This window comes from Microcaecilia unicolor, chromosome 3 (assembly GCF_901765095.1).
Source record: "Microcaecilia unicolor chromosome 3, aMicUni1.1, whole genome shotgun sequence".
In the NCBI taxonomy this organism is placed as follows: domain Eukaryota; kingdom Metazoa; phylum Chordata; class Amphibia; order Gymnophiona; family Siphonopidae; genus Microcaecilia; species Microcaecilia unicolor.
In genome coordinates this window covers 414628616-414652570 of record NC_044033.1, presented here as the reverse complement: position 1 = coordinate 414652570, position 23955 = coordinate 414628616, and the positions used below count along the sequence as shown (strand labels likewise).

At 44.0% G+C, this 23955-nt stretch overlaps 1 long non-coding RNA gene across 1 annotated transcript in view; it reads left to right on the top strand.

Moving 5' to 3' along the window:
* Positions 1-538: 538 nt before the first annotated feature.
* The window catches only part of LOC115465178, a 39277-nt gene continuing 15860 nt past the window's right edge, over positions 539-23955 (top strand). The window contains exon 1 of the long non-coding RNA XR_003941346.1: positions 539-709. This is a non-coding gene — a long non-coding RNA (uncharacterized LOC115465178). The remainder of the gene's footprint in view (positions 710-23955) is intronic.

Sequence of the window (23955 nt, the reverse complement as noted above, 5' to 3'; positions counted from 1 at the left end):
AAAAAATGTTTGCAGTGTGAATAAAGGTAAGTTAATATGAAAATTTAGTCATTACATAATTAATTAAGTAAAATATAATGATCTCCTCCACAAACATTAAGTACTGAGGGAGAGGAAGACCAAAACTCACACCTTCAGTGGTTTCATTCATGGCCATATGTTCAGAACAGACTGCCTTGACAGCCCAACAGTAGCTTTGTGATATTGAGGGGGAGGGGAGAGGAATTATCCTCTTTTGACAACAGATCTTCTGGTTGATGCTTTCCCTGGTGTCTGTCAAACCTCTCACAGAGTTCTATTGAAATCCTAGCTCTAAAAACTTAACATTTATTTGTAGTCTGCAAATCCTTCATCCAATTCCAACTGGTTTTAATACAATACAATATATTTTGAAAACATTATCTTTCTGAAGGATTTGTGTGTTACAAGGTGACAATAGTAGACAAGTTACTTTAATAATATTTGTATTATACCTTTTAAAATTTATTTTATTGCAGTTTCAATGTTTGCATTGAAAATAAAAAGCAATGGAGATGAATATATAAGCAAATAATTTGATAACACACAGAAAAGAAGAAAATGGGGACACAATATAATCATCTCTACATTATCCCAGAACAAAAAGAAGAAAGCAATGAGAAAGGAAGCCAGAAATACCAAGGAGCTGAATCAAAGGAAAAAGTAATTCAAGAAAGTTATAATTTCTCAGGTGAGAATTACTCCTGCAATGGAATGTATGATGTGCTAACATACTGCAGAACCTGATCCCCTTTATAAGAATGGGGGAGGCTCAAAGAAAACTTACTTCAAGTTGGTAATTCTCTGCACGTCACCCAAACGTAAGCACTGGAATGCTCCATGCGAAATGTGCATTTTATATTGGCAATTACATATGTAACTGGGTCAGGGATCAGGGATTAAGGGTCATGAATTTGATATACCACGTTCTGTGGGTACAACCAAAGTGGTTTACATATATTATATTCAGGTACTTTTTCTGTCCCTAGTGGGCTCATAATCTAAGTTTTTGTATGACTTGCCCAGAATCACAAGGAACCACAGTAGGAACTCAGGGCCTGATGCTCAAAGCAAACCAGGTATTACAACGTTTCATTTAGACTGGTTTTAGCCATACCGTGTATGGAAGCAGTGGCCAAAAATCTTATGATAATGAGGTTGTTTGTGTTAAAATGAGCTCGTTATTAATTCCGTGTAATGCTCAGAACAATGGCACACAGAAACTCCCTGCCCTAATGACTAAAATCTACTGACAGCTCCTGAGTTCCCGAGCTGTTAGTAGGTTAGTAGGTTTGTTAGGGCAGGGTGACTTTTACAGCCGTGCTGGCCTTCTATCTTCTCCTCAGGTGCAGCTGCAGTTTCTTCTCTCTCCCACATACTTACCCTGTCGTTTCCTACGCCAAAACAATTTTCTTGCTTCCCCTCCCCATTCACTGGGCATGCGCACTTGTGTCTACCACACAGCTCTTGAGCACTTTACTGACCAATGCTCGACACTAACAGGGTGCATATAATTTGCATGCTGTTAGCGTTGAGCATTGGTCACTAAAGAAATATTGGTGCTCCACTCGTTTTTTTTTTCCAATGCTGTAGAAAACAGCACCAGAGTTCTGTGCATCTCCCCCTCAGTTCCCCAGGTTCTCAGCCTACTGCTTCATTATAGAATACTAGTCTGAAGTTACATGCCTAACTTTAGGAGCTAGCCCAGTGACTGGTGTAAATACTCCTGCCTAACTGCTGTCAGGCGCATAACTGCTAGTATTTTGTAACATATGTGCTTAAGTCAGTGGTGTGCTGGTAAATGTTTAACAATAGGCTCTCTCCCCGGTCCCCCTCTGCGCCCCCCCGGTCCCCCTCTGCGCCCCCCCCGGTCCCCCTCTGCACTCCCCCCCCCCCGTCCCCCTCTGCGCCCCCTCCCCAAATTGCAGAGCTGGCTATAGCTGGGGAGAGAGCCTGGGGGGGAGGGCAATGCATTCCTCCAGGAAAAAAAAATTAAATGATCCCAGGTTCCACTCTAATTCATGTTTAATGTGCGATAAAATGCCATAAATAAGTAAATAAATATAAACTTTTAATGTTGAGCACCTGATTCTCAAAGTGAACATATTCCAAAACACTATAATGAAAATAAAATGATTTTTTTCTACCTTTGTTGTCTGGTGATTGTTTTTCTGATCATGCTGGCCCAGTATCCGATTCTGCTGCTATCTGTCCTCTTAACTCCATTACCAGGGCTTCCTTTCCATTTATTTCTTTCCTTTCCTCCTTTCTTCTTCATTTCTGGTGCTCAGCTTCTGCCTATTTTCTTCATCCATGTGCAGTTTTTCTCCTCTCTTCCTTTCCCCTCATCTCATCTCCTTCCTCACTCTTCCCTCCCCTCCATCCATGTCCAGCATTTCTTCTCGCTCCCCTCCTCTCTCCTGCCCTCCATCCACCCATGTCCAGCAGTGACCCTCCTTTCCCCTGCCCTCCATCCACCCATGTCCAGCAGTGACCCTCCTCTCCCCTGCCCTCCATCCACCCATGTCCAGCAGTGACCCTCCTCTCCTCTCCCCTGCCCTGCATGCACCCATACCCAGCGTGACCCTTAGTTCTCTCCCCTCCATCCACCCATGCCCAGCAACTCCCTTCTCTCCCCTGTCAACCCTCCCAAGTTTTTCAGCAAATTCTCCTCCCTCCCTCCCTCCCTCACCCCCTCCCTCTGGATCCGGTCCCTCACCGACTCCTTGTTCTTCTAATTCTTCGGGGCAGGCAGTCATGCCTGCCCGCTGCCAGCGCTGACTCTCCCCAGCTGCCAATTCGTGCTTCAAAATGGCCGCCGAGACTTCAGCAGAGGCCGCCTCTGGAAGTCTCGGCAGCCATTTTTAAAGCATGAATCGGCAGAAGGGGAGAGTCAGCTGGCAGCGGGCAGGCAAGACTGCCTGCCCAGAAGAATTAGAAGGACAAGTAGTCGGTGAGGGACCGGATCCGGAGGGAGGGAGGAGGGAGGGAGGAGCCAGAGCCGGCTCGCGAGTTTTAACAACCGGCTCGCAAGTCGGTAGAAAGTTTAACAACCGGCTCTTGCGAGCTGGTGCGAGCCGGCTCCAGCACACCACTGGCTTAAGTGGTCCATCTACAAAGGCACGCTAGCGTTTTAAGCGTGCGCTAAAAATAATGACACGCTAAACACTAGAGATACCCATAGGAATATGTGAGTGTGTCTAGCGTTTACCACACACTAAAAACACTAGTGCGCCTTTGTAAAAGACCCCCCTAAGTGCTGGGCATGCCCCAGGCCCACCCATGCCCCTCCCATACTCCCTTGCATTTGCACACAGTGGACCTTGCATGCTCAATTTCTAGAATACTAAGAGCAGTTATGTGTCTATCTGCTAATTAATGACAATTACTGCCAATTAATACCGATTATAGCCGATATTTAGCTATTCTATAACTTATGTGTGCAACTTTGTGCACTAAGGGGCCCTTTTACAAAGGCATGTAGGCGCCTACATGTGTCCAATGCTCATCAAATTGGAACTACCGCCCAGCTACCGCGTGCCCCGGGTGCTAATTCCATTTTTGACGAGCATCTAAAACACAGTAAAAAATATTTTCTACCATGTGGTGCTTACCTGGCAGTATTCGGCAGTTTATACGCACTGATGCTTACCACCTAGTTAGCACGTGAGACCTTTCCGCTAAGTCAATGGGTGGTGATAAGGTCTCAGGTCGAAAATAGACATGCTGGTTTTAACTTTGTCGCACGTTCATTTTGGCCACAAAAAAGGCCTTTTTTCCAGGCATACTGAAAAATGGACCTGCGCACATCCAAAACACACGCCTACACCAGCACAGGCCACTTTTCGATATGCCTTATTAAAAGGGCCCCTAAGCCCCTAATTCCACAAAAGCCACCAAGAATTCCTTACGCAAATTTGGGCACACACTCAATTTGCATGTGCAATGTACTTGAATAACGAGTCAATTAGTGCCAATAATTAGCTTTTTAACAAGTAGCTATTAGCACTAATTAGATTTAATTGGCATTTATATGTGTAAATTTAGACACAAGATCTGTGCCTAAAATTTACACACAATCTGAAAAAGAGGGCAGGGAAATGAGAGGGTGATGGGCATAATGAGAATGTCATAATAAAACTATGTAAGCCACATTGAGCCTGCAAATAGGTGGGAAAATGTGGGATACAAATGCAATAAATAAATAAAAATAAATAAATAAATAAATGTTCCTAAAATGAATGTGTATTGTTATAGAATAACAGGGATACATGCCTAATGTTTCATTTGATGCAAATGGCCACATGACTCCCAGGCGTAAGCGCTATTCTATAAACCGCACCTAACTTTAAGTGTGACATATAGAATAACACTCTTTTTTCAGTGCCAATTTTTTAGGCACCATATAAAGAATCTAGTCCTAAGTGTAGTAATGTGCATGCATGTTTATAGAATTAGGGGGTAAATGGATTATAAAGAAACTTGAAACTTAATTTTCATTATACATTTACAGGCATTCTGAACCTAATGATATCACGTCAAGAAAATCTTCTTTCCTCTCCTGGGGATTCCTAGAAATACTGGGGGCAATCCCTTATTGTCTGCCCCTTAAAGCTAATGATACCAGCCTAAAGTGAAAAAACATTGTTCACATTTTGTTCAAATATGAACAAAGCACCAAAAGAATCCCTGTGTTGATCTCCTCTTGCTATGACATCTTCAGTGGTTCAGTGATCTTTCCTTAGATGGATAACAACCCTTACTAACTAGAGAAAACACTACAACTGATTTATGCAGCACCTCATTCACATTTCTTTAAAGCCTCTGATGAGCTCAAAGTGACAATAATAGGGGAAATTCTAAACCTGCAAATTGTTATCCTATAACCTAGGCACTAACATTGACACACATAAATGTTTAGAATAATGGCATTTATGTATGTATTATGCAGTTACACAAAACACTTCACTATAAACCAGTGGCATAGCCAAGGGTGGGCTTGGGTAGGCCCAGGCCCACCCACTTTGGGTTCAGGCCCACCCAGTAACAGCATACCTATGATGTGGCTGGCAGGGATCCCCAAGCCCCACCAGCCGAAAACTCCCAACAACTGTCCCTCCTGCATACCTTGTAAGTAGCAGATCTTCACCTGCAGTGAGCAGTGACATACATACTGCTCGCACCGGCCCCACAGCCTTCCCTCTGATGTATTTCTGCCTAGGCGAAAACAGGAAGTTGCATCAGAGGGAAGAGTGTGGGGCCAACATGAGCAGTGTGTATTAGTTACTGCTAGCTGCTGGTGAAAATCTGCTATTTAAAAGGGATGTTTGAGAGACCATATGGCATGCAGGCAAGAGAAGGAGAGACCAAATCACCTGTGGGACGGGGCAAGGTTCTTCTGCCCACCCATCTTGGGCCCAGGCCCACCCAAAATTGGGTGTCTGGCTAAGCTCCTGCTATAAACGTTTTCAGCTCTTTCAAAAGCAAAATCCACTGCACATTCTTGCATTTCAATTAATCTGGAACAAAACAGGGAGAAAAAAGCCTCAGATATTGCAGGTTCGTTCAATCATTTAGATGATTCTGCTGCATCAATCACTGGCATAAAAAGCTATCCCCAATGTCAAAGAATTCTTACATTTTACTTTTATAATTTTTCTTAACAAGCTTATATTCAACCCAGTTACTTAGCTTAAGTGTAACATTACACTTAAACTAAGTAGCTTGGGGGGGGGGGGGTTTAATATTCTATTCTATTCTATTCTATTCTGTGATTTATATTCTGCTTTTATCTCAGCAATTTAAAGTGGATTACAAAAGACAACACATTCTTGGTAGGAGGAATTACATCAGAATAGAGAAACAGATGCAATTCAAATTCATTAAAACATACAAACTTATTTATAGAATGAAAACAAATAAGTTTTAAAAACTTTTCTAAACAAAAAGTAATTAAACGAATCTCAACCAGTAAAGTATTCCACATTCTTGCACCCTGAGAAATTATAAAAGTACAAATACTTTGACTTCAGGGATAGGTTTTTTATGCCAGTGATTGCTGCAGCAGGTTCATCTAAATGATTGAAATAGCATGCAATATCTGAGGCTTTTTGTACCATGGAGCGATACAGAGGCATTATAAGATTCTTGGTCTTATTTTGCATCCCTTTCCTAATAATTCATAGCATCCTGTTTGCTTTTTTGGCTGCCACCACACACTGGGCAGAAGATTTCAGCATATTGTCTACAATGACACCTAGATCTTTTTTTTGAGTGCTGATTCCCTAAGGTGGACCCTAGCATCACTTAACTATCATTCGGATTATTCTTCCCCAAGTGCATCATTTTGCATTTGTCCACATTAAATTTCATCTGCCATATGGATGCCTAGTCTTCCAGTTTCCTAAGGTCTTGTTGCAAATTTTCACAATTCACAAGTTTTTTGACAACTTTGAATAGTTTTTGGTCATCTGAAAATTTAATCACCTCATTTGTCATTCCGATTTCTAGATCATTTATAAATATGCTAAATAGCACTGGTCCCAGTACAGATTTCTACAGCACTCCCTATTCACCCTCCCACATTGAGAGAAATGGCCATTTAACCTTACCCTCTGTTTTCTGTCCAATAACCAATTCCTAATCCGTAGAAGGACATTGCCTCCTATCGCACAACTCTTTCATTTCTCAGGAGTCTCTTATGAGGAACTTTGTCATAAGCTTTCTGAAAATCTACATACACTACATCAACCGGCAAACCTTTAACCATATGTTTATTCACGCCTTCAAAGAAATAAAGCAAATTGGTGAGGCAAGACTTCCCTTGGCTGAACCCATGCTTACTCTGTCCCATTAAACCATGTTTGTCTATGTGTTCCATAATTTTATTCTTTATAATAGTTTCCACTATTTTTCCCAGCACTGAAGTCAGGCTTACCAGTCTGTAATTTCCTGGATCACCTCTAGAGCCCTTTTTAAAAATCAGCCACCCTCCAATCTTCAGGTACTACAGATGATTTTAATGACAGGTTGGAGATCACTAACAGCAGATCAGCAATTTCATGTTTGAGTTCTTTCAATACCCTGGGGCGTATGCCATCCAGTCCAGGTGATTAATCACTCTTTAATTGTTGATTTGGCTCAGTACATCTTCCAAGCTCACTGAGATTTCTTTCAGCTCCTCCGTATCTTCACCATTGAAAACCATTTCTGATACCGGTAGATCTCTTACATCTTGTTCCGTAAAGACTGAAGCACAGAATTCATTCAATCTCTTTGCTATGACTCTGTCCTCCCTGAATGCCCCTTTTGCTTCTTCATGTTCTAATGATTCCATGGATTCCCTCACGGGCTTTCTGCTTCTGATGCACCTGAAAAAGGTGTTACTATGAGGTTTTCTTCATGTTGTCCTTTAGCCTTTTTTATCAACGCTTTGCATCTAGCTTGACAGTGCTTAATATGTGGAAAACATCTGGTCTGGGTATCCATGATGGAATTTTTAAACAACGTCCATGTCCTAGGGGGCACTTGTAACAAGTAAAAAAAAAGTTAACTACCTCTGAAATCCATAGCTCCCTTCCCTTGAGTGCTGAGCCCCCCCCAAATCCCCCCCAAAACCCACTCCCCACAACTCTACACCATTACCATAGCACTTATGGCTGAAGGGGGGCACGTAGATGTGGGTACAGTGGGTTTTGGGGGGGGTTGGAGGGCTCCCATTTACCACCACAAGTGTAACAGGTAAGGGGGGATGGGCCTGGGTCCACCTGGCTGACATCCACTGCACCCACTAACAACTGCTCCAGGGACCTGCATACTGCTGTGATGGAGCTGGGTATGACATATGAGGCTGGCATACAGGCTGGAAAAAAACGTTTTTAAAGTTGTTTTTTTTGTGTGGGAGGGGGTTAGTGACCACTGGGGGAGTCAGGGGTGGTCATCCCCGAGTCCCTCCAGTGGTCATCTGGTCATTTAGGGCACTTTTTTGGGACTTGTTCATGAAAAAAAAGGGTCCAAAAAAAGTGACCCAAATTCGCACTAAAAACGCCTTTCTTTTTTTGATTATCGGCCGAGGACGCCCATCTCTCCTCAGCCGATAAACACGCCCCAGTCCCACCTTCACCACGCCTCTGACATGCCCCCGTCAACTTTGGCCATTTCCGTGACAGATTGCAGTTGAAGACGCCCAAAATCGGCTTTCGATTATACCGATTTGGGTGCCCATGGGAGAAAGACGCCCATCTCCCAATTTGGGTCGAAATATGGGCGTCTTTCTCTTTTGAAAATAAGGCGGTTAGTGTTTTTAGCATGCCTACACTTAGTGCGAGCACTAACAATGTAGGTGCCTATAAGGATATTGTAAGCATGTACATGATTAATGCGCGTACATGGTTAACGCGTGTTAAAAACTATAACGCGCCTATAACGCTGCTTAGTAAACAGGGCCCTTAGTGTCATATTGGAAATGAGTGGATTATAGAGTATTTTGGTTTGACACCATTCTTACTCATTTTGTATATTTCTTAGATTCAGGTAATTGATATTACCCATTATTATAATGTTGCCCAATTTGCTAGCTTTCCTAATTTCTGTAAATATTTCTTCATCCGTCTGTTCATCTTGGCCTTGCAGACGGTAGTTCAGTGCTTCCCTTCAAACATGGAATTTCTGTTCACAAGGATTCCACACTACTATTTTTTCATGTTGAATGTTTATTTTGTTTGACTCCATTCCCTCTTTAACATATAGCACAAACCCCACCACCCCAATTTGATCTGCTCCATCATTGCGATATAATTTGTATTTGATTTCACAATGTCCCATTGATTGTCCTCCTTCCACCAGGTCTCTGAGATGCCTATTATATCTACTTATATACTCCAACTATCCCATCTTATTTTTAAAACTTCTAGAATTTGTATATAGACTTTTCAAATTGTGTTTTTTCCTTGCATCTACAAGTTGCTTTGAAGTTGACAGGGATAATTAACATCCTCCCATTAAACACTCCTGGCTTTCTTTCACCATTACTGAAACCTCTCTATCGGGATACCCTAAAGATCCTATTTCAACAGTATCCTTCAAGGATACTCAACACCGATCTATGCGCTCCTGGGCAACTATCGGCTCCCCCGCCACCACCACCACCATTTAAGTTTAAAAGCTGCTCTATCTCCTTTTTAAATGTTAGCACCAGCAGCCTGGTTCCATCTCAATTAAGGTGGAGTCCATCCTTTCGGAACAGACTCCCCTTCCCCAGTTCCTAACAAAGCTAAATCCATCATCCCTGCACCATTGTCTCAACCCTGCATTGATACTTTGGTGTACTACCTGCCTTGGGTCCTGTGTGTGGAACGGGGAACATGTCTGAAAATGCTACCCTGGAGGTTCTGGATTTCAGCTTTCTACCTAAGAGCCTAAATTTGGCTTTCAGAACCTCCCTCCCACATTTTTCTATGTCATTGGTACCCACATGTACCAAGACAGCTGGCACCTCCTCAGCACTATCTAAAATCCTATCTAGGTGATGCATGAGGTCCACCATCTTTGCACCACATAGGAAAGTGACCAGGTGATCCTCACGTCCACTAGCTACCCAGCTATCTACATGCCTAATGATTAAATCTCCAGTTACAACAGCTGTCCTAACCCCAGTAGCGTTCCTAGGGGTGCTGACACCCGGGGCAGATCGCCAATGCGCCCCGCCTCCCCGGGTGCAGCGCCCCCCCCCCCCCCCGTGCAGCGTGACCCTCCCCCAGTGAAAGGACACCCCCCACCACTGCGAAAGAACCCCCTCCCCCCCGGGTGCACGCCGCTGGGGGGGTGCCGCGCGCTGGTCAGCGTCGTTCGTTTCCATGCTCCCTCTGCCCCGGAACAGGTTACTTCCTGTTCCGGGGCAGAAGGAGCATGGAAACGAATTATGCTGACCGGCGCGTGGCACCTCCCCCACTGGCGTGCACCCGGGGCGGAGCGCCCCCCCCCCCCCCCCTTGGTACACCACTGCCTAACCCTTCCCTCCTAGGCAGAAGCTCCTCGAGACACATCCTCAGTACGAGAGGATATTACATCCCCTGGTGGGCAGGTCCCGGCTACAGGATTACTTCCTACTTCACCAGGGTATTGCTCTCCTTTGAGGTGTAACTTGAAACTCATGGAATCCAAATTACGGGGTCCCCCAGGGCTCCCCACTTCCGCCAGCTTTATTTAATGTTTTTTCAGTTCTTCAGGTTCAGAGTTAACATTGTTGGATCTGAAATATTACATCTGTGCAGTTGATATCCAAATAACTTTCCCAATATCAATTTTTTTAAATGAAACTCTTCAATATAAGACTACTACTTTTGCTAGAATATCCCAATGGACACTCGATCACAAACTGAAGCTTAATACAGATGTAACACAGAGAGAAATTCTACACTGTTGAGCTGTGAGAATTTATCCCTATCTTTCCCAAGTTTTTGGTTTTGTATATGTGTGATGTTTCAAATGCTTTTGAGCCCTGTAGTTGACCAGCTTTTTAATTTAGCTCTCTGCAGCCCTAGAACTGCTAGGCTGCCTTTTTGACCTGTGTGCTTTCTGCAGCTGATTGTGGTTTCGTTTTTCTTGCTCTGTGCTCAGACAATGTGGCACCAGAGCCTGCCATAGATTTGGGGGAAATTTCTGATAGGAGGCTAGATTGCAAGGAGGAGTTGAATCTCAGAGGGGTCTGCCACTTGTGGCAGGAGTTTACACTCCTGAAGAGATTTAAACCCTGGTCTTGCTGCCAAAACTAATGCGTTTTGGTCATCTCTCGCCACTCACCAGTGCTGCTTAGGGAGATTCCTTTGTTTATGCCTATGCCTGCGCCAAGCCTTCTGAAGGAGAGAATCAGCCTACTCATACCCTAATGGTGAGGCACTAAATGTACTTGCTTGTGCAAGGATTTCTGGATGTTCAGTGCAAGCATCAGAACCGTAGAGGCTGTTGGCTTGTTTCCAGTGATAAGGTGTGGGGACCTTTCTCACCCTGTGTGGCGGAAACAGGAGAACTCAGTGGAGCAGGCCATTACATGCAGGCATCCCTTAACCACTCTGAAGGGGGGGGGGGGGCGTCTTATCCAAAGGCAACAGGGAAGGGAAAGTACCTTCAGGAACTGTAATTTAAGCTGCAGTAGCTCTTTAAACTGGAAACATCAAGGAATTGTAACAAGACTGTAACAACTTACACTGAGTGCTGGAAAATGAAGAGTTGTGTATATAGGCTGGCCACTGTGTTTCTTCATTATTCCTATACTTCATCAACTGGAGCTACAGTAAAATTGGTTTGTTCAATTTATTCTCTTGTGCTGACTATATTATTTCTAAAACAGAACAGGTCTGGTATTTTGCTTGCTCAGCCTGCCAGCCTCAAAGCTGGTTCTGGCCCTGGTCCCATAACAAAGAAATAGCTTGTGTGCCCTTTTATCCAACTTCTCAGCAGTGACTACGCAGCTACCTAGATCACCTTGAACAAGGGGGTTACACAGAAAAAAAAAAGTCTTTACTTTATGTTGGATGGAATAAGTTCCTAATACCTACCTGACCCCAGAAGAAAAATCTCTTTGCAGTCTACAGTACGCAGTTTAGGTATATGGCTAGATTCCACTCTAGATGGTCATTCACAGGTAAATCATTTAGGGGCCATTTTACAAAAGGGTTGATGCGCAGCAACAGGCTTCCGTGTGCCAATTTGTAACTACCACTGGGCTACCACAGGAACCCAGCGGCAGTTCCCACCCCCAGCAGGTGACATTTCTGGCGCTACAAAAATATTTTCTATTTTTTGTAGCACCAGTGCTTACCCGACAGTAATCCGGCAGCGCCGTGTGCTGCTGCCCAGTTACCGTAAGTTAGAGTGGGAGCCTTTATCACCACCTCAATGGGTGGTTGTAAGTGCCCCCCCCCCCCGAAATGGCCACGCGGCAATTGTTTCACTTACCATACGGCCATTTCTTTTTGAGAAAAAAAAGCTTTTTACCCACTGCAGTAAAAGGGGGCCTGAGCATGCATCAAAAACACATGCTGATGCTAGCACAGGCCCCCTTTTACCGCAGCTTAGTAAAAGGACCCCTTAACGACTTCAGTGTTTGTTAAATTATATTTTTTTAAGTCAGATCCATTCACTTCACTCCAATCAATAACTTACAGAAATTAATACTAGTGTAACTCCCTAAGGGGTTAAAGTTGTTTTTTTTTTTTTTTTTTTTGCTTACTTGGGGGGATCCTGTGGCTGTCCGTTTTCAATTTTTGCACATTCCTGGCCCTGTGAGAGTCCCTGGTGGCCAGTGGTTTCATTGGTGGCCAGGGCTGGTGGTGCTGCAGAGTCTGGAGGCATCAGAAGAGCTCTAGTGAAGAGGTTACAAAAGATGTGACTGCCCGCAATGATGTTCAGCCTGGGAATCAAGTTTCCTGGGGCCAGAACAGCGAAGAAAATGGCCAGTGTCGGCCTAGTCGAGCCCTCGGAGCATGTGCAAAATTTTGCGTATGTGCAGTAGTGCTCCAGGGACACAACTAGGCCCAAACTGAAGCCGGGGTTTGAGATGGGCGGCTTCGTTGTTTAGCGATAATGGAAAGTTATGTCGGCCATCTCAAACCCTGGCCAAATCCAAGGCATTTGGCCATGGGAGGAGCCAGCATTTTTAGTGCACTGGCCCCCCTGACATGGCAGGACACCAACCGGGCTCCCTAGGGGTCACTGCGGTGGACTTCAGAAAAGCTCCCATGTGCATAGCTCCCTTACTTTGGGAGCTGAGCCCCCCAACCCCCCCCCCCCCAAAAAAAAAAAAACCCACTACCTACAAATGTACTGCACCCACTAAAACTGCTCCAGGGACCTGCATACAGCCTCTAGGACTTATTGCTGCTGTATAACTTTGGCACACCAGTTGACACCTGAAGACTAATCTCTTTGAAAAAGTCCTTTATTTGAATAAGCACGTTTACTCACAGTTAACTGCAGATCAGAGGTTGTACCCCACTGGCAAAGAGTCCCCTGGTACTAAGATGAGCAGTAGGTCAGAGCTGGCACAATGGTGTACAATGCCCTCTTTCAGCACCATTCAAGGTAAGAACTACATTCTTTAACGTGGCTAACACAGGAAAGGGAACTAAAACTGGCTTACAAAAATGGCCACTACCGCATGAACTACAACAGGACACAAAACAGGGCACACTCTGACCCAGTAAGCAGGCAGAGGGAAAGCACCAGGGGATTAGAGCCTACCAACTACCAATACCTACACCCACCACAATGCATTGCTGATGTGACTCTGCAGTGCAAATAACAGAAAAGGTGTCACACTCACCCCAGAGCCACATCACAAGCAGGAAAAGGCTGTCGGAGGACAGAACACATTCTGCTGACATGGAGGTGGGTACGGCATTTGAGGCTGGCATACAGGCTGGAGAAAAAGTGTTTAAAGTGGAGTTTTTTGATGGGAGGGGGTTAGTGACCACTGGGGGAGTACGGGGAGGTCATCTCCGCTTCCTTCCTGTGGTCATGTGGTCAGTTTGGGCAATTTTTGAGGCTTGGTCGTGAAAATAAAAGGACCAAGTAAACCCGGCGAAATACTGTTTAACGCCGTATTTGTTTTCCATTATCGGCGAAAGTCGGCTATCTGGTAGCCACGCCCAAACCTGCCCATGTCTCACCTTCGCTTTGCCGCAACACGCCCCTTTGAACTTTCGCTGGCGACGGGAAAGCGACGATGCTGTCAAAAAAAGCAGCTTTCGATTATACTGATTTCGCCACTTTTCCCAGATCGCTGGCCATCTCCCAATTTGTGTCGGTAAATGGCCGGCAATCACTTTCGATTATGAGCTGGATAATAAACAAACAATCAGGTAAAAAGAGTTAACAATCCAGTATAAGGAGAAAAGGACCCAGGGAGCTTTCCTACATGGCCTTTGCAAGAGGTCTCTTTAATTTTGTGTTACCTGTTTAGTTCATATCCATGCTTGGCTTTGTTCCTGAGTGTTTTGCACCTGAAGGTCTGTGCTGTGTTTCTCTGAGTCTTATGTTTCAATGCTTTCCTTTGTTTCTGTGAGTTTGCTTTTGAATCTTGTTTCCTGAAAGCCTGGTGTCAGGTTCTCAGGTTCAGAGCCCGCGGGGCTGGGCTCTGGAGCAAACGTGAGCCCTTGGGCTGCTGACGAGGAGCGACAGCAGCAGGCAAAACCCACCAACCAACGCTGGGCAAGCACAACGACACTGGCAGGGACTGCAGGCACCACCCAGCGAACCGGAACACATGGACTGGAATCCCCCGGACTGGAGTACACAGGACTGGAACACACACCGGACCGGAACACACTGGACTGGAGCACACTGGACTGGTCTGTACAGCTTCACCTGCGCTTAGCTACTAAGCCCCCCAGAAGTTGAGCTCCTGGGTTCGAGTAGCCAGCAGGACTTACTGGATACCGGATGACACAGGGACCAGGACTGGAAACAGAAGTGCTCCTAAACCTAAACTGATCTACGTGCTCCCAAGCCCTAAACCAGCAGGAGTGTTCCTAACAGTAAACTGACAAAAAGACTTCCTAAGCCCTATACTAAACAGGAGCTCCTAAGCCCTGCTCAAGAAAGGGACTTCCTAAGCCCTAAACTAACAGAGCAGGGAACTAAACACAAAGCTAACACAGGTGCTACTAAGCACCAAGCCACAAGCAGAGCTTTACACTAATAAGCTAAACACAAAACTAACCAGCTACCTAAGCACTGCTCTAGCAAGCTAGATACAACTAACAAGGTGCTTCCTAAGCACTACTCTGGCAAGCAACCAGAAGAGCTCCTAGCACTAAAAGGGAAGACAGGGGAGGCACAAGGAAAAGCAGGGAAGCTAACACATAAGCCAAAAGTGATTCTAAATCACCAAACACCAACAGCAAAGACTGCAATGCTCCTAATAGCACAAACCCAGAAGTACTTCTAACAGCAAACTCTGCAGTGTTCCTAACAACACCAAACCCTGAAGTACTTCTATCAACAACAGAGCTTCCAAAGCCCTACACACAGCAATGCTTCCAAAACCAAGAGGGAAAAGCAGGGGAACCATAAGGGAAAAGCAGGAAAGCTAAACACACAGTCACCAGTGCACACTGCACTAACACTAACCTGGCCCTTAGCAAAAGCAAGCAGGGAAACTAGACACAAAGTCAGAAGTGCACAGTGCACCACCCTACCTAAAGCAAATACCACTGTTGCAAAGGCCCTGAAGGAAACAACACCACTTCCTTATCAAGGCCCTCCCTGATGATGTCACACTCCCTAGACCTAGGCAAAAGCACACTGACCCAGAGAGGCCCAACCCACACCAATGCAACACTGTGAAGCACTTGAAGCCAGTACACCCAAAGAGAGGTAGAGCAACTCAGGCAACACACACACAGGTGCAGTATAGTGAAACAATTAGAGCCATGCTGCTGGAAGCTGCCAGCACAGAGAGACAGAGCCAGCTCAGAAAGGACAGAGAAAAGAAACAGAAACCAGCTAAGAAGCTGACCCCCAGGAAAGAGGTAAGTTTGAGAGGGGTTCAGACCCCAATCATAACACCTGGCTGTAGAGCCACACCCTACCCTTGGTGTCTGTATCTGTTTGGTTCTACCCTTGGCTCCTGCTTTTAGTCTAGCCCTACTTTTGACTCTTGATATAGCCAACCTCTGTGTTTAGCCAAGCTCTGTTTCTGTATTCCCTGTTCTGTTTCCTGTGTGTGTGGTTCTTGTCTGTTTATTCTGAGTCTGTAGAAGCCAGCATCATATCTGATTACTTCACTGCTATCCAGCTGTGGGTGCTGGTAAGCACATTGCTTCTTTGTTTGTTTGTCTTCCCTTAGTCTGCTTAATCCTTTGCCTGCCATGTTTGCTTCCTGGCTCTTGAGCTCTGTTTCTGCCAAGTTCTGTTCCTGTTTGTGTTTGAGCCAGGTTCTGTTCCTGCTCTATGTTTGAGCTAGTTCTGTCCCAGTTCCCTGCTAAGTCAAGTCCCTTCTAGAATCCTGTTCCAGCCACACCAAGTCCATTCCAGAATCCTGTTCCGGTCAAGCCAAGTCCATTCCAGAATCCTGTTCCAGCCATGCCAAGTCCATTTCAGAATCCTGTTCCAGGGAGGTTCTGCTCCTGCTCTATGTTTGAGCTAGTTTTGTCCCAGTTCCCTGCTAATCCAAGTCCCTTTCAGTATCCTGTTCCAGCCAAGCCAAGTCACTTTCAGACTCCTGTTCCAGACAAGCCTTCCAGACTCCTGTTCCAGACAAGCCAAGTCCCTTTCAGACTCCTGTCCCAGCCAAGCCAAGTCCCTTTCAGACTCCGGTTCCAGCCAAGCTAAGCCCGTTCCAGACTCCTGTTCCAGCCAAGCCAAGCCCGTTCCAGACTCCTGTTCCAGCCAAGCCAAGTCCCTTTCAGACTCCTGTTCCAGACAAGCCAAGTCCCTTCCAGACTCCTGTTCCAGACAAGCCAAGTCCCTTTCAGACTCCTGTCCCAGCGAAGCCAAGTCCCTTTCAGACTCCTGTCCCAGCCAAGCCAAGTCCCTTTCAGACTCCGGTTCCAGCCAAGCTAAGCCTGTTCCAGACTCCTGTTCCAGCCAAGCCCATTCCAGACTCCTGTTCCAGCCAAGCCAAGCACGTTCCAGACTCTGGTTCCAGCCAAGCCTGTTCGAGAATCCTGAATCCTGTTCCAACCAAGCCTGTTTGAGAATTTGAGAATCCTGAATCCTGAATCCTGTTCCTGCCTTGTGTATTGTCCTTCTTCTGTTATTCTGTTGCCTAGCTCCTGCCCTGCCTTGCCTGTTTAGTTGTGCTTTGTTTTGTCTCTTTCTGTCTAGTCCTGTCCAGATCCAGTTCTTGCCTTGTACTTGTCTTGCCCTTTTCTGGACCCAGTTTCAATCTAGTTCCGTGTGTTGCCTTGTCTTGCATTTCTAAGTCCCAGTCACAGTTATAATCCAGTTCAAAGTCTTGCCTTGTCCTGTCTGGGTTCCAGTCCTGTCCCCTTTGCCTTCTTATCCTTGCCTCGTCTGGATCCGGTCCTTGTTTTGTCCATTGTGTTTAGTTACCTTGGCCCTGCCTGTGTTGAGTCTGTTAGTTTATCTTAGTTCAGTCTGTTCTGATTCCTGCCTGTGCCAACCCAGGTGATTTGTCTGCCAAAGCTCCAGCTTTGGTTCAAGGGCTCACCATTCCTGACAGGTCGTCCAGAAGTGGCTTATGGTAGGCTCTGGTGAAAATTCTTCTATGGAGAGGGCGTATGAGATGTTAAATTAATTATTTTGAGGTATATCAAGTGGTTTTGAGATATTTAAAATTATTAAATTTGAGAAACAATTGGGATATTCTTTTAAAATGGGTATTTTTGAAATGTAAGACCATAGAAGTGTAGGTATAGTAGTGCTACATTGTTAACATAGAGATTTTGCTGAAAATTGGTGTTTATTTAGAGGGGCATTTTTGAAAGGGACGTCCATGTTTTGATATGGACGTCCTCACAAAACGGCCCGATCCAGGGGTGGGGAAATCCGTATTTTTGAAACAAGATGGACATCCATCTTTCATTTCGAAAATACCATCAGGGATGTCCAAATCCTTAAATTTGGTCGTCCCTAGATTTGGTCGTCCCTAGACTTGGTCATTTCTGATTTTCGGTGATAATGGAAACCAAGGACGTCCATCTCACAAACAACCAAATGCAAGCCATTTGGTCATGGAAGGAGCCAGAATTTGTAGTGCACTGGTCCCCCTGACATGCCAGGACACCAACCGGTCACCCTAGGGGGCACTGCAGTGGACTTCATAAATTGCTCCCAGGTACATAGCTCCCTTACCTTGTGTGCTGAGCCCCCCCAAAACCCACTACCCACAACTGTACACCACTACCATAGCCCTTACGGGTGAAGGGGGGCACCTAGATGTGGGTACAATGGTAACTCTCTTAATATGAGAACTATAATTAATATGTCTCTGAATTGTTGTCTTATAAGCATCCACACAGTAGTATATGCCAACCGATCCATTTAATTGTATTGAAAACATTTTTCAGTCTATTCCTTTAAGACTTTAACAAAATTCTAATCCCCAAGTAACCCATTATTAAACTCTCACCTACTTAACAACTTAGGCAAGGGACCAAAATCCAGAGACAATGACACTGCCACAGAGTTTAGGTAAAAGTACATTAGATACAAAAAAAACATTCAATCCTGGAATAAGATTGATGAAGAACTGAAAAAAAAGGTGTAATCCTTTCCCACAAGGTTCTGTAATCTATACAGATCAGCTAAACCAAATGAGATTTTCAGATGGAGCAATTCATGATGTGTCTTAGATTTGCCCTGCCAACAGGAAGATGTTCTATGTAACAATACATCAAATGGTTAATTAAAATTCCCAACAAAATCAAGGGAAAGTGAGTGAATTCAGATAAATGTGTCACTATAGTTACATGGAAATCTGGGCTATCACCGGTGGGAGCATAAATATTACACAATCATTTCTTCATGATTTTTAACAAGCCACCACCAACCCAAAGGGTCAGCTTCCTGGAACAACAGTTGACATGTAAGAGAATTACTAAAGAGAATGGCAACCCCATATTTTTTCTGTAGTGCACATGCAAAGATGCAAAGACCCAACCAGTTAGCCCTAAGACAATGGGAATCAGCCTGCATTAAGTTCATCTCTTGCTAAAAGCGTATGTCACCATTACCTTTTTAAAGATATGACAATAATTTATAGTGCTTTATCGAGTGATTCATCCCATGAACATTAAAGATCACAAAATTAAACCTTACTCCCTATAACACCAACCATCTTGAATCCCACACAGTGATAGTTCCCCACTCTGCAACTCTAGCATCCACCAAACATTACAAAAAACTGGGAAACAAGAAAAACACACCCCACTCCTAAATAACCTGCTGCCACAAACACAAATGCAGCCAAAATCTACAAGGTACCGCACCCCCCTGGTGACACTTTCACAGGAAAAGAAGGATGGCATAGCATGCACTAACTCCCATCCCATGCAGTCCCATCTACACCTGAATGGACTGTGTTGGCATTGCCGTGGGGCTTAGTAAACAGGGGGCATCTTACAAACTCACAAATACATAGGGGCCCTTTTACTAAGCCATGCTAAAAATGTGGCTGGCACTATTTTTAGCACGTGGGGTTTCCCGTGCAGTGAGGTCACTTTTAGAATGGCTATAAAATGGCTGCAATTTTTATTTTTTCCATTAAAGGCCACACAGTAATTTTCCAATTAGCATGTGGCCATTAGCACAGTAGCCCTTACCACCACCTATTTACTAGGCAGTAAGGGCTCTTGCACTATACTCGTGCTAATCAGCAGCATGCGGCGATTTGCTGATTAGAGCAGGGCATGCCTACTCTCTGCCCCCAAATATGCCCATGCATTAAAAAATATTTTATATTTTTTAGTGCGTTGATCCAAGAACTACTGCAGGACACCTGAGCACATCCCGCAGTAGTTCCTTTTAGCATGTGGTAAGCATGTGTTAGCGCTTACTACCGTTTAGTAAAAAGGCCCCATAATATCCAACCACACAGGCTTTGTATAGGGGATTCTCACCACAAGAGTTAGTAAAAGCACAGTAGTCCAAAGGAACAGGAGTCAGTCTGATAGATAAAATAAAACACATGGATGGATAATGCCTTCACCACCAGCCACAGTAAAATTATGCCACTGAGAAAGGAAAAAAAAAGTATTATTTGCAATTGCTTAAAAAAAACAGCAATGTACAGACAAAACTTAGACCATACATTGCAAGTCTTCAGTCACATTCAGGAATTCGACTAGGTCATTAAGTTCTTCAAACGTGCCAGTCTTGATCTGTCAGGTGATCTACATTTGCGCAGGACAGAATAGGCCAAACTGTGTGTCAAGCTCCTTAAACTGGGGCTGCACTACCAAGAATTGCTTACAAAACAAAAACAGAGCCGTCGATTTAGCTAAATTGGGTACAAAAAATACATTGCGACCTGTGTATTGAACAGGCCTTTTAGCTTTAGCTATCATCAACACCAAGTACTTGTAGGTACCAGAAAAATTTAAGCACCACCAGACGCGGAAATTTTGGTTCTTTGGCACCCTTGAGGGTACACAATGTGCTCTTTCAATCTCAAAGGGCTTATTAAATTGCATACCAAATGATACAGGAATGAAATGCTCAAAGGAGGATATTATGTTCTACTCCTTCTGAGAGGCCTAATATCCCAACATTTTTCTGCTGATTATGGTTAGCTATGTCCTCAAGGCCTCCTTATTTATTTGTTTATTAGAATTTAATAAACCGCTCAAACTAACTGGCAGACCTGAGCAGTGTACAATAAAATGAAACAAAACAAAAAAGTATGAAAGGAACTCCTTTAATTAGACAGGAAAGATGTACCTCATTCATACCATACAAACAAGGAATCAAACACACAAACTATAGAGTGCAGGAGCAGGATGGACATAACCAGGAAGAGGGGAGGGGAGGAAAAAAGGGAAGGGGAAAATAAAAATAAAATGTAAAAAAGATTAAAAGGTCAGTGATAACCCTGCGAGCAGCAACCCACCTCAAAGGTTTGTGTTACAAGCTTGTTGGTATAGCCAGGTTTTCAATGCAATTTAAACATTTTTAAAAATTGATTCAGCCCTAACAGACAGAGGGAAAGAATTCCAAAAGAAAGGTGTGGAAAAGAAGAAAGCATGGCGACGGGTAAAATCAAGTTGGGCAGATTTAGGGCCTAGAAGTACTAGACAAAAATCATTGATGGAGCGAAGTAAACATGCAGGAGAATAGGGAATGATCAGAGATGCCAGATAGTTAGGAGTTCCAGCTCTAAAGGCCCTAAAAGTCAGTGTGAGAAGTTTGAATAAAATTTGCTGTTCGACAGGCAATCAATGAAATTTTTGCAAGAGAGGAGTAACGTGATCATATTTTTTAGAATGACAAATAAATGTAATAACTATATTCTGAATTGTCTTGAGCTTCTTAAATGTTTGCACGAGAACAGCCATAGAAAATGATGTTACAGTAATCTAGTCTTGAAACTAGGAGGAACAAGATCAAGAAGTGGAAGATATTCTGGTTGAATTCTAGTTGATATCTCAGTGCCTAAAACTATGCACCTCCATTTACACAAATGAAAATGTGGCATAAATCCTTGCATGTAGATTTAGGCACACTGGGATATATTTTATAACTACGTGCATAAATTTCGGAATGCCCACGAAGCACACATAACCACGCCCCTTTTTGCTTGCATGCATTAGAAATTAGGCACACTGCATTACAGAATGCGCTTAGTGAGTTGTACATGTAAATTCTAATTATTGCCAATTAGTGCTCATTATTGCTTGTTAAGAGCTATTATTAATGCTGATTAGCTTGTTAAACCAATTAAGTTATGTGTGTTGTTTTAGAATACTCTTGATTTTGACGCTGAACTCTAGGCACACTTTATAGAATCCAGAGGGTAGTGCGTAATTGTTAAAGCACAAAAAAAAACTAGTTTGGGATAGGTACAATACATGAGAAGAGAAAGTCAAGTGAGAAACTAGGATGACTCCTAAATACCAAATGGAATCAACTGACAAAATGAGTGTGCCAAAGAGAAGGAGAGGAGAAACGACCAGAGAGCCAACAGACCACAGTCTTTTGCTTGTTGAGAACCAATTTGTGATCTAAAAGGCATCAAGAGACCAAATTCAGACAGTTTTGCAGTGGGCCAAGAGAAGGATTGTTGGAGCTTGTGGGATAAAGTAAAAGGATGTCATCAGGATAAAAATGGAGAGCTGGTAACTTTCTAATCCCCATTCCAACATTTGTGTATGTAATTCCCCAATATATGGGGATTACTGAGTGATGACAGCTTTTCCCTAGAATTACTGGGGGAAGAGTGTGATATGTCCCTGGGTGGGAGGAAGCCCAGCTGAAGGGGTGTGTTGTGGAAAAGCTGCAGAGAGAAAGTGAGGAGGCAGTTTGATTGAAAAGGGAGGTGGAGGTTAGAGAAAATAAAAGTCTTTACTTGTGGGGGAGAGTGGTCTTTGGTTACCTGTACCCCTGCCGGGACCCTGGGTGGAGAGGGGGATCCCAAAGTGGCTAAGTAAGCTCAGACTGATTTGAGGAGCAGTTGCTGCTCATAAGTGGCAACTGGGATGGTGTGAGGAAACTCTAGGTGGGTAAGGGGAACCCAGCCCAACAGCAGGACTAGAACAGGGGAAGCCTGTTCAAAGTCAGGGTGCAGCTCCAGAAATGCATCGTTGGAAGGAGGACAGCCAAAGGGTCTGTGCCTGAAGGAAGCAGGTTGGAATCAGAGGAGCTGACAACACCCTTGGATTATTACCAGGACAGGAGATCATGTAAATGTATAAATACTGAGAAATCCTACTCTAAAATTCCAGTTGAAAGAAAAATGTGGTTTGGAGATTGTGGTATACAGTCCCAAATGGACCAGAGGGGTTCTAAATCTGGTCGACCTTCCAGCAAGAAACATGTCTGTATCCTCACGAAAGTATCTCAACCTGCACTACCCCAGCTGTAAAGGTCTCAAGTACAAAACTTATTATAGATCCAATTTCTCCTTCCTGGGCAGCCGTCTATGGAACGTTCTCCCTAGACCTATCCGAGCAATCCATGACCACCTACCATTCAGAAAAGCACTAAAAACCCATCTATTCAAACAAGCCTACCCAAAAGACCCAGATTAATCTCATGAACCCATCTACCTTACTGAAGAGAAAACGACATTGACCCAGAATCTATCTCCCACCTTACCCTCCTCTCTCTATCACCTGTCTCTACCCACCTACCCATCCATTTACTACCCATCCATCCTTCTATTATGTTATGCTTAATTTCCTACTTTACATAACAAAATTCTGTGTTACCTATTACTATGTAAGCTGCATTGAGCCTGCTTTTAGTAGGAAAGTGCGGGATACAAATATAATAAATAAATAAATAAATAAATAAATATGGAGTTACACTGAAACTGTTTGACTGTCATTTGCAGAGAGTTCCGTAAAGCTGAGTTTTGCATTAAATGGAGTGCAGTGTGGTTCTTGGAAGCGGGAGTGAGGATGCTGGCTCCCGGGACTGGTGAGATTGGGTAAAGAATTCCCACTTACATTTTCTTAAAAGCCCCAGATCTCTGTTCTGGACTCCCAAGCTTGAACTGAGAGAACTAAGGTGAATGGAGAGTGCAGAGTAAGCAAGAGTGTGATATAGTAGAAGTAGAGTTTATCCCTGTGATCCGGGTCGGTATGGAATGAGCTAAGCTGGTGCTGGAGTTGCTGAGGCCTGGGTTCCATGTAGCTTGCTCAACTTTGCAAAAGGTTGAGCAGCTTGTATCTCAAGCTGTCCAAACTTCCCTTGGAAGGCCTTGACTACGCCGCACAATCTGGTGAGTTTCACTTTAATCTCAAGTCTTGCAGAATGATTTTCCACCATTTCAGTGCACAGAGATTTGAGTTCTTCAATCAGGGACTATGCAAAGAGTTTTAGCCACCATTTGTCAGGAGATGGTGGATCAGGTTTTCTATGCTTTAGCCCCAATGCGATGATAAATGATATGTTGGATTTATTTCTTTGCTTCCCAGCCATGATAAGAAAGACTTAGAAAACGAGCTATATCTTGCTGAATCACAGTTAGCTAAGTATGATTGTGATAAAACACTGCATGGGAGAGCAAAGCGATTATACCACCATCTTTTCCTTGTACTCATGAGCAACCCATGAATGACCTCTCTAAGATGCCACTCCACATCTTAACAAAGAATTTTGGGGGGTCAACCATTCCACTGTCTGAAATGATGCATTAAACATACTGTACCTGAATATAATTTGCCTTGAGCTACACCTAAAAAAAGATGTGAGCTAAATCCAAAACTTCTGAAGTATTTTAATTAGATGAGAAAAACTTCACTAATTATATTG